Source organism: Ambystoma mexicanum, chromosome 14 (assembly GCF_040938575.1).
Source record: "Ambystoma mexicanum isolate Mex_15411 chromosome 14, UKY_AmexF1_1, whole genome shotgun sequence".
In the NCBI taxonomy this organism is placed as follows: domain Eukaryota; kingdom Metazoa; phylum Chordata; class Amphibia; order Caudata; family Ambystomatidae; genus Ambystoma; species Ambystoma mexicanum.
The window spans coordinates 631,801,848-631,819,775 of NC_090940.1; positions in this window are offsets into that span (position 1 = coordinate 631,801,848).

A 17,928-nucleotide genomic window follows, 5' to 3' on the forward strand; every position below is an offset into this window, starting at 1 on the left:
CATGAGATTTCAGTGGCACTGCCCATCTTGCCCAATGCCCTTCTTCTGTGCAATGGCATGAGATTTCAGGGGCACAGCCTCTCTTGCCCAATGCCCTTCTCCTGTGCAATGGCATGAGTTTTCAGGGGCACTACCCATCTTGCCTCATGCCCTTCTCCTGTGCAATGGCATGAGATTTCAGGGGCACTGCCCATCTTGCTTAATGCCCTTCTCCTGTGCAATAGCATGAGATTTCAGGGGCACTGCCTATCTTGCCTCATGCCCTTCTCCTGTGCAATGGCATGAGATTTCAGGGGCACTGCCCATCTTGCCTAATGCCCTTCTGATGTGCAATGGCATGAGATTTCAGGGGCACTGCCCATCTTGCCTAATGCCCTTCTGATGTGCAATGGCATGAGATTTCAGGGGCACTGCCTATATTGCCTAATGCCCTTCTCCTGTGCAATGGCATGAGATTTCAGGGGCACTGCCCATCTTGCCTTATGCTCTTCTCCTGTGCAATGGCATGAGATTTCAGGGGTACTGCCCATCTTGCCTTATGCCCTTCTCCTGTGCAATGGCATGGGATTTCAGGGGCACTGCCCATCTTGCCTAATGCCCTTCTCCTGTGCAATGGCACGAGATTTCAGGGGCACTGCCCATCTCGCCTAATGCCCTTCTCCTGTGCAATGGCACGAGATGTCAGGGGCACTGCCCATCTCGCCTAATGCCCTTCTCCTGTGCAATGGCACGAGATGTCAGGGGCACTGCCCATCTCACCTAATGCCCTTCTTCTGTGCAATGGCATGAGATTTCAGGGGCACAGGCTCTCTTGCCTAATGCCCCTCTCCTGTGCAATGGCACGAGATTTCAGGGGCACTGCCCATCTTGCCTAATGCCTTTCTCCTGTGCAATGGCACGAGATTTCAGGGGCACTGCCCATCTTGCCTAATGCCCTTCTCCTGTGCAATGGCATGAGATTTCAGGGGCACTGCCCATCTTGCCTAATGCCCTTCTCCTGTGCAATGGCATGCGATTTCAGTGGCATAGCCCATCTTGCCTAATGCCCTTCTCCTGTGAAATGGCATGAGATTTCAGGGGCACTGTCCATCTTGCCTAATGCCCTTCTCCTGTGCAATGGCATGAGATGTCAGGGGCACTGCCCATCTTGCCTAATGCCCTTCTCCTGTGCAATGGCATGAGATTTCAGTGGCACAGGCTCTCTTGCCTAATGCCCTTCTCCTGTGCAATGGCATGAGATGTCAGGGGCACTGCCCATCTTGCCTAATGCCCTTCTCCTGTGCAATGGCATGAGATTTCAGTGGCACAGCCCATCTTGCCTAATGCCCTTCTCCTGTGCAATGGCATGAGATTTCAGGGGCACTGCCCATCTTGCCTCATGCCCTTCTCCTGTGCAATGGCATGAGATGTCAGGGGCACTGCCCATCTTGCCTAATGCCCTTCTCCTGTGCAATGGCATGTGATTTCAGGGGCACAGGCTCTCTTGCCTAATGCCCTTCTCCTGTGCAATGGCACGAGATTTCAGGGGCACTGCCTATCTTGCCTAATGCCTTTCTCCTGTGCAATGGCACGAGATTTCACGGGCACTGCCCATCTTGCCTAATGCCCTTCTCCTGTGCAATGGCATGAGATTTCAGGGGCACAGCCTATCTCGCCTAATGCCCTTCTTCTGTGCAATGGCATGAGATTTCAGTGGCACTGCCCATCTTGCCTAATGCCCTTCTCCTGTGCAATGGCATGAGATTTCAGGGGCACTGCCCATCTTGCCTAATGCATTCTCCTGTGCAATGGCATGAGATTTCAGGGGCACTGCCCATCTTGCCTAATGCCCTTCTCCTGTGCAATGGCATGAGATTTCAGGGGCACTGCCCATCTTGCCTAATGCCCTTCTCCTGTGCAATGGCATGAGATTTCAGGGGCACTGCCCATCTTGCCTAATGCCCTTCTCCTGTGCAATGGCATGAGATTTCAGGGGCACGGCCTATCTTGCCTAATGCCCTTCTCCTGTGCAATGGCATGAGATCTCAGGGGCACTGCCCATCTTGCCTTATGCCCTTCTACTGTGCAATGGCATGAGATTTCAGGGGCACAGCCTATCTTGCCTAATGCCCTTCTCCTGTGCAATGGCATGAGATTTCAGGGGCACAGGCTCTCTTGCCTAATGCCCTTCTCCTGTGCAATGGCACGAGATTTCAGGGGCACTGCCCATCTTGCCTAATGCCCTTCTCCTGTGCAATGGCATGAGATTTCAGGGGCGGGGCTTATCTCGCCTAATGCCCTTCTCCTGTGCAATGGCATGAGATTTCAGGGGCACTGCCCATCTTGCCTAATGCCTTTCTCCTGTGCAATGGCATGAGATTTCAGGGGCACTGCCCATCTTGCCTAATGCCCTTCTCCTGTGCAATGGCATGAGATTTCAGTGGCACAGCCTCTCTTGCCTAATGCCCTTCTCCTGTGCAATGGCATGAGTTTTCAGGGGCACTGCCCATCTTGCCTCATGCCCTTCTCCTGTGCAATGGCATGGGATTTCAGGGGCACTGCCCATCTTGCTTAATGCCCTTCTCCTGTGCAATGGCATGAGATTTCAGGGGCACTGCCTATCTTGCCTAATGCCCTTCTCCTGTGCAATGGCATGATATTCCAGGGGCACTGCCCATCTTGCCTCATGCCCTTCTCCTGTGCAATGGCATGAGATTTCAGGGGCACCGCCCATCTTGCCTAATGCCCTTCTGATGTGCAATGGCATGAGATTTCAGGGGCACTGCCTATCTTGCCTAATGCCCTTCTCCTGTGCAATGGCATGAGATTTCAGGGGCACTGCCCATCTTGCCTAATGCCCTTCTGATGTGCAATGGCATGAGATTTCAGGGGCACTGCCCATCTTGCCTAATGCCCTTTTCCTGTGCAATGGCATGAGATTTCAGGGGCACAGCCTATCTCGCCTAATGCCCTTCTCCTTGCAATGGCAAGAGATTTCAGGGGCACAGCCTATCTCGCCTAATGCCCTTCTCCTGTGCAATGGCATGAGATTTCAGGGGCACAGCCTATCTCGCCAAATGCCCTTCTCCTGTGCAATGGCACGAGATTTCAGGGGCACAGCCTATCTTGCCTAATGCCCTTCTCCTGTGCAATGACACGAGATTTCAGGGGCACAGCCTATCTCGCCTAATGCCCTTCTCCTGTGCAATGGCATGAGATTTCAGGGGCACTGCCCATCTTGCCTATTGCCATTCTCCTGTGCAATGGCATGGGATTTCAGGGGCACTGCCCATCCTGCCTAATGCCCTTCTCCTGTGCAATGGCATGAGATTTCAGGGGCACTGCCCATCTTGCCTTATGCCCTTCTCCTGTGCAATGGCATGAGATCTCAGGGGCACTGCCCATCTTGCCTTATGCCCTTCTCCTGTGCAATGGCATGAGATCTCAGGGGCACTGCCCATCTTGCCTTATGCCCTTCTCCTGTGCAATGGCATGAGATTTCAGGGGCACTGCCCATCTTGCCTTATGCCCTTCTGTGCAATGGCATGAGATTTCAGGGGCACTGCCCATCTTGCCTAATGCCCTTCTCCTGTGCAATGGCACGAGATTTCAGGGGCACTGCCCATCTCGCCTAATGCCCTTCTCCTGTGCAATGGCACGAGATGTCAGGGGCACTGCCCATCTCGCCTAATGCCCTTCTTCTGTGCAAAGGCATGAGATTTCAGGGGCACAGGCTCTCTTGCCTAATGCCCTTCTCCTGTGCAATGGCACGAGATTTCAGGGGCACTGCCCATCTTGCCTAATGCCCTTCTCCTGTGCAATGGCATGAGATTTCAGGGGCACTGGCCATCTTGCCTAATGCCCTTCTCCCGTGCAATGGCATGAGATGTCAGCGGGACTGCCCATCTTGCCTAATGCCCTTCTCCTGTGCAATGGCATGAGATTTCAGGGGCACATGCTCTCTTGCCTAATGCCCTTCTCCTGTGCAATGGCATGAGATTTCAGGGGCACAGCCTATCTCGCCTAATGCCCTTCTTCTGTGCAATGGCATGAGATTTCAGTGGCACTGCCCATCTTGCCTAATGCCCTTCTCCTGTGCAATGGCATGAGATTTCAGTGGCACTGCCCATCTCGCCTAATGCCCTTCTCCTGTGCAATGGCACGAGATGTCAGGGGCACTGCCCATCTCGCCTAATGCCCTTCTTCTGTGCAAAGGCATGAGATTTCAGGGGCACAGGCTCTCTTGCCTAATGCCCTTCTCCTGTGCAATGGCACGAGATTTCAGGGGCACTGCCCATCTTGCCTAATGCCCTTCTCCTGTGCAATGGCACGAGATTTCATGGGCACTGCCTATCTTGCCTAATGCCTTTCTCCTGTGCAATGGCATGAGATTTCAGGGGCACTGCCCATCTTGCCTAATGCCCTTCTCCTGTGCAATGGCATGAGATTTCAGTGGCACTGCCCATCTTGCCTAATGCCCTTCTCCTGTGAAATGGCATGAGATTTCAGGGGCACTGCCCATCTTGCCTAATGCCCTTCTCCTGTGCAATGGCATGAGATTTCAGTGGCATAGCCCATCTTGCCTAATGCCCTTCTCCTGTGCAATGGCATGAGATTTCAGGGGCACTGCCCATCTCGCCTAATGCCCTTCTCCTGTGCAATGGCATGAGATGTCAGGGGCACTGCCCATCTTGCCTAATGCCCTTCTCCTGTGCAATGGCATGAGATTTCAGGGGCACAGGCTCTCTTGCCTAATGCCCTTCTCCTGTGCAATGGCACGAGATTTCAGGGGCACTGCCTATCTTGCCTAATGCCTTTTTCCTGTGCAATGGCACGAGATTTCAGGGGCACTGCCCATCTTGCCTAATGCCCTTCTCCTGTGCAATGGCATGAGATGTCAGGGGCACAGGCCATCTTGCCTAATGCCCTTCTCCTGTGCAATGGCATGAGATTTCAGGGGCACTGCCCATCTTGCCTTATGCCCTTCTACTGTGCAATGGCATGAGATTTCAGGGGCACTGCCCATCTTGCCTAATACCCTTCTCCTGTGCAATGGCATGAGATTTCAGGGGCACTGCCCATCTTGCCTTATGTCCTTCTACTGTGCAATGGCATGAGATTTCAGGGGCACAGCCTATCATGCCTAATGCCCTTCTTCTTTGCAATGGCATGAGATTTCAGGGGCACATCCTATCTTGCCTAATGCCCTTCTCCTGTGTAATGGCATGAGATTTCAGTGGCACAGCCCATCTTGCCTAATGCCCTTCTCCTGTGCAATGGCATGAGATTTCAGGGGCACAGGCTATCTTGCCTAATGCCCTTCTCCTGTGCAATGGCACGAGATTTCAGGGGCACTGCCCATCTTGCCTAATGCCCTTCTCCTGTGCAATGGCATGAGATTTCAGTGGCACTGCCTATCTTGCCTAATGCCCTTCTCCTGTGCAATGGCATGAGATTTCAGTGGCACTGCCTATCTTGCCTAATGCCTTTCTCCTGTGCAATGGCACGAGATTTCAGGGGCACAGCCTATCTTGCCTAATGCCCTTCTCCTGTGCAATGGCACGAGATGTCAGGGGCACTGCCCATCTCGCCTAATGCCCTTCTCCTGTGCAATGGCACGAGATGTCAGGGGCACTGCCCATCTCACCTAATGCCCTTCTTCTGTGCAATGGCATGAGATTTCAGGGGCACAGGCTCTCTTGCCTAATGCCCCTCTCCTGTGCAATGGCACGAGATTTCAGGGGCACTGCCCATCTTGCCTAATGCCTTTCTCCTGTGCAATGGCACGAGATTTCAGGGGCACTGCCCATCTTGCCTAATGCCCTTCTCCTGTGCAATGGCATGAGATTTCAGGGGCACTGCCCATCTTGCCTAATGCCCTTCTCCTGTGCAATGGCATGCGATTTCAGTGGCATAGCCCATCTTGCCTAATGCCCTTCTCCTGTGAAATGGCATGAGATTTCAGGGGCACTGTCCATCTTGCCTAATGCCCTTCTCCTGTGCAATGGCATGAGATGTCAGGGGCACTGCCCATCTTGCCTAATGCCCTTCTCCTGTGCAATGGCATGAGATTTCAGTGGCACAGGCTCTCTTGCCTAATGCCCTTCTCCTGTGCAATGGCATGAGATGTCAGGGGCACTGCCCATCTTGCCTAATGCCCTTCTCCTGTGCAATGGCATGAGATTTCAGTGGCACAGCCCATCTTGCCTAATGCCCTTCTCCTGTGCAATGGCATGAGATTTCAGGGGCACTGCCCATCTTGCCTCATGCCCTTCTCCTGTGCAATGGCATGAGATGTCAGGGGCACTGCCCATCTTGCCTAATGACCTTCTCCTGTGCAATGGCATGTGATTTCAGGGGCACAGGCTCTCTTGCCTAATGCCCTTCTCCTGTGCAATGGCACGAGATTTCAGGGGCACTGCCTATCTTGCCTAATGCCTTTCTCCTGTGCAATGGCACGAGATTTCACGGGCACTGCCCATCTTGCCTAATGCCCTTCTCCTGTGCAATGGCATGAGATTTCAGGGGCACAGCCTATCTCGCCTAATGCCCTTCTTCTGTGCAATGGCATGAGATTTCAGTGGCACTGCCCATCTTGCCTAATGCCCTTCTCCTGTGCAATGGCATGAGATTTCAGGGGCACTGCCCATCTTGCCTAATGCATTCTCCTGTGCAATGGCATGAGATTTCAGGGGCACTGCCCATCTTGCCTAATGCCCTTCTCCTGTGCAATGGCATGAGATTTCAGGGGCACTGCCCATCTTGCCTAATGCCCTTCTCCTGTGCAATGGCATGAGATTTCAGGGGCACTGCCCATCTTGCCTAATGCCCTTCTCCTGTGCAATGGCATGAGATTTCAGGGGCACGGCCTATCTTGCCTAATGCCCTTCTCCTGTGCAATGGCATGAGATCTCAGGGGCACTGCCCATCTTGCCTTATGCCCTTCTACTGTGCAATGGCATGAGATTTCAGGGGCACAGCCTATCTTGCCTAATGCCCTTCTCCTGTGCAATGGCATGAGATTTCAGGGGCACAGGCTCTCTTGCCTAATGCCCTTCTCCTGTGCAATGGCACGAGATTTCAGGGGCACTGCCCATCTTGCCTAATGCCCTTCTCCTGTGCAATGGCATGAGATTTCAGGGGCGGGGCTTATCTCGCCTAATGCCCTTCTCCTGTGCAATGGCATGAGATTTCAGGGGCACTGCCCATCTTGCCTAATGCCTTTCTCCTGTGCAATGGCATGAGATTTCAGGGGCACTGCCCATCTTGCCTAATGCCCTTCTCCTGTGCAATGGCATGAGATTTCAGTGGCACAGCCTCTCTTGCCTAATGCCCTTCTCCTGTGCAATGGCATGAGTTTTCAGGGGCACTGCCCATCTTGCCTCATGCCCTTCTCCTGTGCAATGGCATGGGATTTCAGGGGCACTGCCCATCTTGCTTAATGCCCTTCTCCTGTGCAATGGCATGAGATTTCAGGGGCACTGCCTATCTTGCCTAATGCCCTTCTCCTGTGCAATGGCATGATATTCCAGGGGCACTGCCCATCTTGCCTCATGCCCTTCTCCTGTGCAATGGCATGAGATTTCAGGGGCACCGCCCATCTTGCCTAATGCCCTTCTGATGTGCAATGGCATGAGATTTCAGGGGCACTGCCTATCTTGCCTAATGCCCTTCTCCTGTGCAATGGCATGAGATTTCAGGGGCACTGCCCATCTTGCCTAATGCCCTTCTGATGTGCAATGGCATGAGATTTCAGGGGCACTGCCCATCTTGCCTAATGCCCTTTTCCTGTGCAATGGCATGAGATTTCAGGGGCACAGCCTATCTCGCCTAATGCCCTTCTCCTTGCAATGGCAAGAGATTTCAGGGGCACAGCCTATCTCGCCTAATGCCCTTCTCCTGTGCAATGGCATGAGATTTCAGGGGCACAGCCTATCTCGCCAAATGCCCTTCTCCTGTGCAATGGCACGAGATTTCAGGGGCACAGCCTATCTTGCCTAATGCCCTTCTCCTGTGCAATGACACGAGATTTCAGGGGCACAGCCTATCTCGCCTAATGCCCTTCTCCTGTGCAATGGCATGAGATTTCAGGGGCACTGCCCATCTTGCCTATTGCCATTCTCCTGTGCAATGGCATGGGATTTCAGGGGCACTGCCCATCCTGCCTAATGCCCTTCTCCTGTGCAATGGCATGAGATTTCAGGGGCACTGCCCATCTTGCCTTATGCCCTTCTCCTGTGCAATGGCATGAGATCTCAGGGGCACTGCCCATCTTGCCTTATGCCCTTCTCCTGTGCAATGGCATGAGATCTCAGGGGCACTGCCCATCTTGCCTTATGCCCTTCTCCTGTGCAATGGCATGAGATTTCAGGGGCACTGCCCATCTTGCCTTATGCCCTTCTGTGCAATGGCATGAGATTTCAGGGGCACTGCCCATCTTGCCTAATGCCCTTCTCCTGTGCAATGGCACGAGATTTCAGGGGCACTGCCCATCTCGCCTAATGCCCTTCTCCTGTGCAATGGCACGAGATGTCAGGGGCACTGCCCATCTCGCCTAATGCCCTTCTTCTGTGCAAAGGCATGAGATTTCAGGGGCACAGGCTCTCTTGCCTAATGCCCTTCTCCTGTGCAATGGCACGAGATTTCAGGGGCACTGCCCATCTTGCCTAATGCCCTTCTCCTGTGCAATGGCATGAGATTTCAGGGGCACTGGCCATCTTGCCTAATGCCCTTCTCCCGTGCAATGGCATGAGATGTCAGCGGGACTGCCCATCTTGCCTAATGCCCTTCTCCTGTGCAATGGCATGAGATTTCAGGGGCACATGCTCTCTTGCCTAATGCCCTTCTCCTGTGCAATGGCATGAGATTTCAGGGGCACAGCCTATCTCGCCTAATGCCCTTCTTCTGTGCAATGGCATGAGATTTCAGTGGCACTGCCCATCTTGCCTAATGCCCTTCTCCTGTGCAATGGCATGAGATTTCAGTGGCACTGCCCATCTCGCCTAATGCCCTTCTCCTGTGCAATGGCACGAGATGTCAGGGGCACTGCCCATCTCGCCTAATGCCCTTCTTCTGTGCAAAGGCATGAGATTTCAGGGGCACAGGCTCTCTTGCCTAATGCCCTTCTCCTGTGCAATGGCACGAGATTTCAGGGGCACTGCCCATCTTGCCTAATGCCCTTCTCCTGTGCAATGGCACGAGATTTCATGGGCACTGCCTATCTTGCCTAATGCCTTTCTCCTGTGCAATGGCATGAGATTTCAGGGGCACTGCCCATCTTGCCTAATGCCCTTCTCCTGTGCAATGGCATGAGATTTCAGTGGCACTGCCCATCTTGCCTAATGCCCTTCTCCTGTGAAATGGCATGAGATTTCAGGGGCACTGCCCATCTTGCCTAATGCCCTTCTCCTGTGCAATGGCATGAGATTTCAGTGGCATAGCCCATCTTGCCTAATGCCCTTCTCCTGTGCAATGGCATGAGATTTCAGGGGCACTGCCCATCTCGCCTAATGCCCTTCTCCTGTGCAATGGCATGAGATGTCAGGGGCACTGCCCATCTTGCCTAATGCCCTTCTCCTGTGCAATGGCATGAGATTTCAGGGGCACAGGCTCTCTTGCCTAATGCCCTTCTCCTGTGCAATGGCACGAGATTTCAGGGGCACTGCCTATCTTGCCTAATGCCTTTTTCCTGTGCAATGGCACGAGATTTCAGGGGCACTGCCCATCTTGCCTAATGCCCTTCTCCTGTGCAATGGCATGAGATGTCAGGGGCACAGGCCATCTTGCCTAATGCCCTTCTCCTGTGCAATGGCATGAGATTTCAGGGGCACTGCCCATCTTGCCTTATGCCCTTCTACTGTGCAATGGCATGAGATTTCAGGGGCACTGCCCATCTTGCCTAATACCCTTCTCCTGTGCAATGGCATGAGATTTCAGGGGCACTGCCCATCTTGCCTTATGTCCTTCTACTGTGCAATGGCATGAGATTTCAGGGGCACAGCCTATCATGCCTAATGCCCTTCTTCTTTGCAATGGCATGAGATTTCAGGGGCACATCCTATCTTGCCTAATGCCCTTCTCCTGTGTAATGGCATGAGATTTCAGTGGCACAGCCCATCTTGCCTAATGCCCTTCTCCTGTGCAATGGCATGAGATTTCAGGGGCACAGGCTATCTTGCCTAATGCCCTTCTCCTGTGCAATGGCACGAGATTTCAGGGGCACTGCCCATCTTGCCTAATGCCCTTCTCCTGTGCAATGGCATGAGATTTCAGTGGCACTGCCTATCTTGCCTAATGCCCTTCTCCTGTGCAATGGCATGAGATTTCAGTGGCACTGCCTATCTTGCCTAATGCCTTTCTCCTGTGCAATGGCACGAGATTTCAGGGGCACAGCCTATCTTGCCTAATGCCCTTCTCCTGTGCAATGGCATGATATTTCAGGGGCACTGCCCATCTTGCCTAATGCCCTTCTCCTGTGCAATGGCATGAGATTTCAGTGGCACTGCCTATCTTGCCTAATGCCCTACTCCTGTGCAATGGCATGAGATGTCAGGGGCACTGCCCATCTTGCCTAATGCCCTTCTCCTGTGCAGTGGCATGAGATTTCAGGGGCACTGCCCATCTTGCCTAATGCCCTTCTCCTGTGCAGTGGCATGAGATTTCAGGGCCTGCCCATCTTGCCTAATGCCCTTCTGATGTGCAGTGGGATGAGATTTCAGGGGCACTGCCCATCTTGCCTAATGCCCTTCTCCTGTGCAATGGCATGAGATGTCAGGGGCACAGGCCATCTTGCCTAATGCCCTTCTCCTGTGCAATGGCATGAGATTTCAGTGGCACTGCCCATCTTGCCCAATGCCCTTCTCCTGTGCAATGGCATGAGATTTCAGGGGCACAGCCTCTCTTGCCTAATGCCCTTCTCCTATTCAATGGCATGAGTTTTCAGGGGCACTGCCCATCTTGCCTCATGCCCTTCTCCTGTGCAATGGCATGAGTTTTCAGGGGCACTGCCCATCTTGCCTCATGCCCTTCTCCTGTGCAATGGCATGAGATTTCAGGGGCACTGCCCATCTTGCTTAATGCCCTTCTCCTGTGCAATGGCATGAGATTTCAGGGGCACTGCCCATCTTGCCTAATGCCCTTCTCCTGTGCAATGGCACGAGATTTCAGGGGCACTGCCCATCTCGCCTAATGCCCTTCTCCTGTGCAATGGCATGAGATGTCAGGGGCACTGCCCATCTCGCCTAATGCCCTTCTCCTGTGCAATGGCACGAGATGTCAGGGGCACTGCCCATCTCACCTAATGCCCTTTTTCTGTGCAATGGCATGAGATTTCAGGGGCACAGGCTCTCTTGCCTAATGCCCTTCTCCTGTGCAATGGCACGAGATTTCAGGGGCACTGCCCATCTTGCCTAATGCCTTTCTCCTGTGCAATGGCACGAGATTTCAGGGGCACTGCCCATCTTGCCTAATGCCCTTCTCCTGTGCAATGGCATGAGATTTCAGGGGCACTGCCCATCTTGCCTAATGCCCTTCTCCTGTGCAATGGCATGCGATTTCAGTGGCATAGCCCATCTTGCCTAATGCCCTTCTCCTGTGAAATGGCATGAGATTTCAGGGGCACTGTCCATCTTGCCTAATGCCCTTCTCCTGTGCAATGGCATGAGATGTCAGGGGCACTGCCCATCTTGCCTAATGCCCTTCTGTGCAATGGCATGAGATTTCAGTGGCACAGGCTCTCTTGCCTAATGCCCTTCTCCTGTGCAATGGCATGAGATGTCAGGGGCACTGCCCATCTTGCCTAATGCCCTTCTCCTTTGCAATGGCATGAGATTTCAGTGGCACAGCCCATCTTGCCTAATGCCCTTCTCCTGTGCAATGGCATGAGATTTCAGTGGCACTGCCCATCTTGCCTAATGCCCTTCTCCTGTGCAATGGCATGAGATGTCAGGGGCACTGCCCATCTTGCCTAATGCCCTTCTCCTGTGCAATGGCATGAGATTTCAGGGGCACTGCCCATCTTGCCTCATGCCCTTCTCCTGTGCAATGGCATGAGATGTCAGGGGCACTGCCCATCTTGCCTAATGCCCTTCTCCTGTGCAATGGCATGTGATTTCAGGGGCACAGGCTCTCTTGCCTAATGCCCTTCTCCTGTGCAATGGCACGAGATTTCAGGGGCACTGCCTATCTTGCCTAATGCCTTTCTCCTGTGCAATGGCACGAGATTTCAGGGGCACTGCCCATCTTGCCTAATACCCTTCTCCTGTGCAATGGCATGGAATTTCAGGGGCACAGCCTATCTCGCCTAATGCCCTTCTTCTGTGCAATGGCATGAGATTTCAGTGGCACTGCCCATCTCGCCTAATGCCCTTCTCCTGTGCAATGGCATGAGATTTCAGGGGCACTGCCCATCTTGCCTAATGCCATTCTCCTGTGCAATGGCATGAGATTTCAGGGGCACTGCCCATCTTGCCTAATGCCCTTCTCCTGTGCAATGGCATGAGATTTCAGGGGCACTGCCCATCTTGCCTAATGCCCTTCTCCTGTGCAATGGCATGAGATTTCAGGGGCACGGCCTATCTTGCCTAATGCCCTTCTCCTGTGCAATGGCATGAGATCTCAGGGGCACTGCCCATCTTGCCTTATGCCCTTCTACTGTGCAATGGCATGAGATTTCAGGGGCACAGCCTATCTTGCCTAATGCCCTTCTCCTGTGCAATGGCATGAGATTTCAGGGGCACAGGCTCTCTTGCCTCATGCCCTTCTCCTGTGCAATGGCATGAGATTTCAGGGGCACTGCCCATCTTGCCTAATGCCCTTCTGATGTGCAATGGCATGAGATTTCAGGGGCACTGCCCATCTTGCCTAATGCCCTTCTGATGTTCAATGGCATGAGATTTCAGGGGCACTGCCTATCTTGCCTAATGCCCTTCTCCTGTGCAATGGCATGAGATTTCAGGGGCACTGCCCATCTTGCCTAATGCCCTTCTCCTGTGCAATGGCATGAGATTTCAGGGGCACTGCCCATCTTGCCTAATGCCCTTCTGATGTGCAATGGCATGAGATTTCAGGGGCACTGCCCATCTTGCCTAATGCCCTTTTCCTGTGCAATGGCATGAGATTTCAGGGGCACAGCCTTTCTCGCCTAATGCCCTTATCCTTGCAATGGCAAGAGATTTCAGGGGCACAGCCTATCTCGCCTAATGCCCTTCTCCTGTGCAATGGCATGAGATTTCAGGGGCACAGCCTATCTCGCCTAATGCCCTTCTCCTGTGCAATGGCACGAGATTTCAGGGGCACAGCCTATCTCGCCTAATGCCCTTCTCCTGTGCAATGACACGAGATTTCAGGGGCACAGCCTATCTCGCCTAATGCCCTTCTCCTGTGCAATGGCATGAGATTTCAGGGGCACTGCCCATCTCGCCTATTGCCATTCTCCTGTGCAATGGCATGGGATTTCAGGGGCACAGCCCATCTTGCCTAATGCCCTTCTCCTGTGCAATGGCATAAGATTTCAGGGGCACTGCCCATCTTGCCTAATGCCCTTCTCCTGTGCAATGGCATGAGATGTCAGGGGCACTGCCCATATTGCCTAATGCCCTTCTCCTGTGCAATGGCATGAGATGTCAGGGGCACTGCCCATCTTGCCTAATGCCCTTCTCCTGTGCAATGGCATGAGATTTCAGGGGCACTGCCCATCTTGCCTAATGCCCTTCTCCTGTGCAGTGGCATGAGATTTCAGGGCACTGCCCATCTTGCCTAATGCCCTTCTGATGTGCAGTGGGATGAGATTTCAGGGGCACTGCCCATCTTGCCTAATGCCCTTCTCCTGTGCAATGGCATGAGATGTCAGGGGCACAGGCCATCTTGCCTAATGCCCTTCTCCTGTGCAATGGCATGAGATTTCAGTGGCACTGCCCATCTTGCCCAATGCCCTTCTCCTGTGCAATGGCATGAGATTTCAGGGGCACAGCCTCTCTTGCCTAATGCCCTTCTCCTATGCAATGGCATGAGTTTTCAGGGGCACTGCCCATCTTGCCTAATGCCCTTCTCCTGTGCAATGGCATGAGATTTCAGGGGCACTGCCCATCTTGCTTAATGCCCTTCTCCTGTGCAATGGCATGAGATTTCAGGGGCACTGCCCATCTTGCCTCATGCCCTTCTCCTGTGCAATGGCATGAGATTTCAGGGGCACTGCCCATCTTGCCTCATGCCCTTCTGATGTGCAATGGCATGAGATTTCAGGGGCACTGCCCATCTTGCCTAATGCCCTTCTGATGTGCAATGGCATGAGATTTCAGGGGCACTGCCCATCTTGCCTAATGCCCTTCTCCTGTGCAATGGCATGAGATCTCAGGGGCACTGCCCATCTTGCCTAATGCCCTTCTCTTGTGCAATGGCATGAGATCTCAGGGGCACTGCCCCTCTTGCCTAATGCCCTTCTCCTGTGCAATGGCATGAGATTTCAGGGGCACAGCCTCTCTTGCCTAATGCCCTTGGCCTGTGCAATGGCATGAGATTTCAGGGGCACTGCCCATCTTGCCTAATGCCCTTCTCCTGTGCAATGGCATGAGATTTCAGGGGCACTGCCTATCTTGCCTAATGCCCTTCTCCTGTGCAATGGCATGAGATTTCAGGGGCACAGCCCATCTTGCCTAATGCCCTTCTCCTGTGCAATGGCATGAGATTTCAGGGGCACAGCCTCTCTTGCCTAATGCCCTTGGCCTGTGCAATGGCATGAGATTTCAGGGGCACAGCCTATCTTGCCTAATGCCATTCTCCTGTGCAATGGCATGAGATTTCAGGGGCACTGCCCATCTTGCCTAATGCCCTTCTCCTGTGCAATGGCATGAGATTTCAGGGGCACAGCCTCTCTTGCCTAATGCCCTTGGCCTGTGCAATGGCATGAGATTTCAGGGGCACAGCCTATCTTGCCTAATGCCATTCTCCTGTGCAATGGCATGAGATTTCAGGGGCACTGCCCATCTTGCCTAATGCCCTTCTCCTGTGCAATGGCATGAGATTTCAGGGGCACAGCCTATCTTGCCTAATGCCCTTCTCCTGTGCAATGGCATGAGATTTCAGGAGCACTGCCCATCTTGCCTAATGCCCTTCTCCTGTGCAATGGCATGAGATTTCAGGGGCACTGCCCATCTTGCCTAATGCCCTTCTCCTGTGCAATGGCATGAGATTTCAGGGGCACTGCCCATCTTGCCTAATGCCCTTCTCCTGTGCAATGGCATGAGATTTCAGGGGCACATGCTCTCTTGCCTAATGCCCTTCTCCTGTGCAATGGCACGAGATTTCAGGGGCACTGCCCATCTTGCCTAATGCCCTTCTCCTGTGCAATGGCATGAGATTTCAGGGGCACTGCCCATCTTGCCTAATGCCCTTCTCCTGTGCAATGGCATGAGATTTCAGGGGCACAGCCTATCTTGTCTAATGCCCTTCTCCTGTGCAATGGCATGAGATTTCAGGGGCACTGCCCATCTTGCCTAATGCCCTTCTCCTGTGCAATGGCATGAGGTGTCAGGGGGACTGCCCATCTTGCCTAATGCCCTTCTCCTGTGCAATGGCATGAGATTTCAGGGGCACATGCTCTCTTGCCTAATGCCCTTCTCCTGTGCAATGGCACGAGATTTCAGGGGCACTGCCTATCTTGCCTAATGCCTTTCTCCTGTGCAATGGCACGGGATTTCAGGGGCACTGCCCATCTTGCCTAATGCCCTTCTCCTGTGCAATGGCATGAGATTTCAGGGGCACAGCCCATCTTGCCTAATGCCCTTCTCATGTGCAATGGCATGAGATTTCAGGGGCACAGCCTATCTTGCCTAATGCCATTCACCTGTGCAATGGCATGAGATTTCAGGGGCACTGCCCATCTTGCCTAATGCCCTTCTCCTGTGCAATGGCATGAGATGTCAGTGGGACTGCCCATCTTGCCTAATGCCCTTCTCCTGTGCAATGGTGGGACTGCCCATCTTGCCTAATGCCCTTCTCCTGTGCAATGGCATGAGATTTCATGGGCAAATGCTCTCTTGCCTAATGCCCTTCTCCTGTGCAATGGCACGAGATTTCAGGGGCACAGCCTCTCTTGCCTAATGCCCTTGGCCTGTGCAATGGCATGAGATTTCAGGGGCACAGCCTATCTTGCCTAATGCCATTCTCCTGTGCAATGGCATGAGATTTCAGGGGCACTGCCCATCTTGCCTCATGCCCTTCTCCTGTGCAATGGCATGAGATTTCAGGGGCACTGCCCATCTTGCCTAATGCCCTTCTCCTGTGCAATGGCATGAGATTTCAGGGGCACAGCCTATCTTGTCTAATGCCCTTCTCCTGTGCAATGGCATGAGATTTCAGGGGCACTGCCCATCTTGCCTAATGCCCTTCTCCTGTGCAATGGCATGAGATGTCAGGGGGACTGCCCATCTTGCCTAATGCCCTTCTCCTGTGCAATGGCATGAGATTTCAGGGTCACATGCTCTCTTGCCTAATGCCCTTCTCCTGTGCAATGGCATGAGATTTCAGGGGCACTGCCCATCTTGCCTAATGCCCTTCTCCTGTGCAATGGCATGAGATTTCAGGGGCACAGCCTATCTTGTCTAATGCCCTTCTCCTGTGCAATGGCATGAGATTTCAGGGGCACTGCCCATCTTGCCTAATGCCCTTCTCCTGTGCAATGGCATGAGATGTCAGGGGGACTGCCCATCTTGCCTAATGCCCTTCTCCTGTGCAATGGCATGAGATTTCAGGGGCACATGCTCTCTTGCCTAATGCCCTTCTCCTGTGCAATGGCACGAGATTTCAGGGGCACTGCCTATCTTGCCTAATGCCTTTCTCCTGTGCAATGGCATGAGATTTCAGGGGCACTGCCCATCTTGCCTAATGCCCTTCTCCTGTGCAATGGCATGAGATTTCAGTGGCACTGCCCATCTTGCCTAATGCCCTTCTCCTGTGAAAATGGCATGAGATTTCAGGGGCACTGCCCATCTTGCCTAATGCCCTTCTCCTGTGCAATGGCATGAGATTTCAGGGGCACTGCCCATCTTGCCTAATGCCCTTCTCCTGTGCAATGGCATGAGATGTCAGGGGCACTGCCCATCTTGCCTAATGCCCTTCTCCTGTGCAATGGCATGAGATGTCAGGGGCACTGCCCATCTTGCCTAATGCCCTTCTCCTGTGCAATGGCATGAGATTTCAGGGGCACAGGCTCTCTTGCCTAATGCCCTTCTCCTGTGCAATGGCACGAGATTTCAGGGGCACTGCCTATCTTGCCTAATGCCTTTCTCCTGTGCAATGGCACGAGATTTCAGGGGCACTGCCCATCTTGCCTAATGCCCTTCTCCTGTGCAATGGCATGAGATTTCAGGGGCACTGCCCATCTTGCCTAATGCCCTTCTCCTGTGCAATGGCATGAGATTTCAGGGGCACTGCCCATCTTGCCTTATGCCCTTCTACTGTGCAATGGCATGAGATTTCAGGGGCACTGCCCATCTTGCCTAATGCCCTTCTCCTGTGCAATGGCATGAGATTTCAGGGGCACTGCCCATCTTGCCTTATGCCCTTCTACTGTGCAATGGCATGAGATTTCAGGGGCACAGCCTATCTTGCCTAATGCCCTTCTCCTGTGCAATGGCACGAGATTTCAGGGGAACAGGCTCTCTTGCCTAATGCCCTTCTTCTTTGCAATGGCATGAGATTTCAGTGGCACAGCCCATCTTGCCTAATGCCCTTCTCCTGTGCAATGGCATGAGATTTCAGGGGCACAGGCTCTCTTGCCTAATGCCCTTCTCCTGTGCAATGGCACGAGATTTCAGGGGCACTGCCCATCTTGCCTAATGCCCTTCTCCTGTGCAATGGCATGAGATTTCAGTGGCACTGCCTATCTTGCCTAATGCCCTTCTCCTGTGCAATGGCATGAGATGTCAGGGGCACTGCCCATCTTGCCTAATG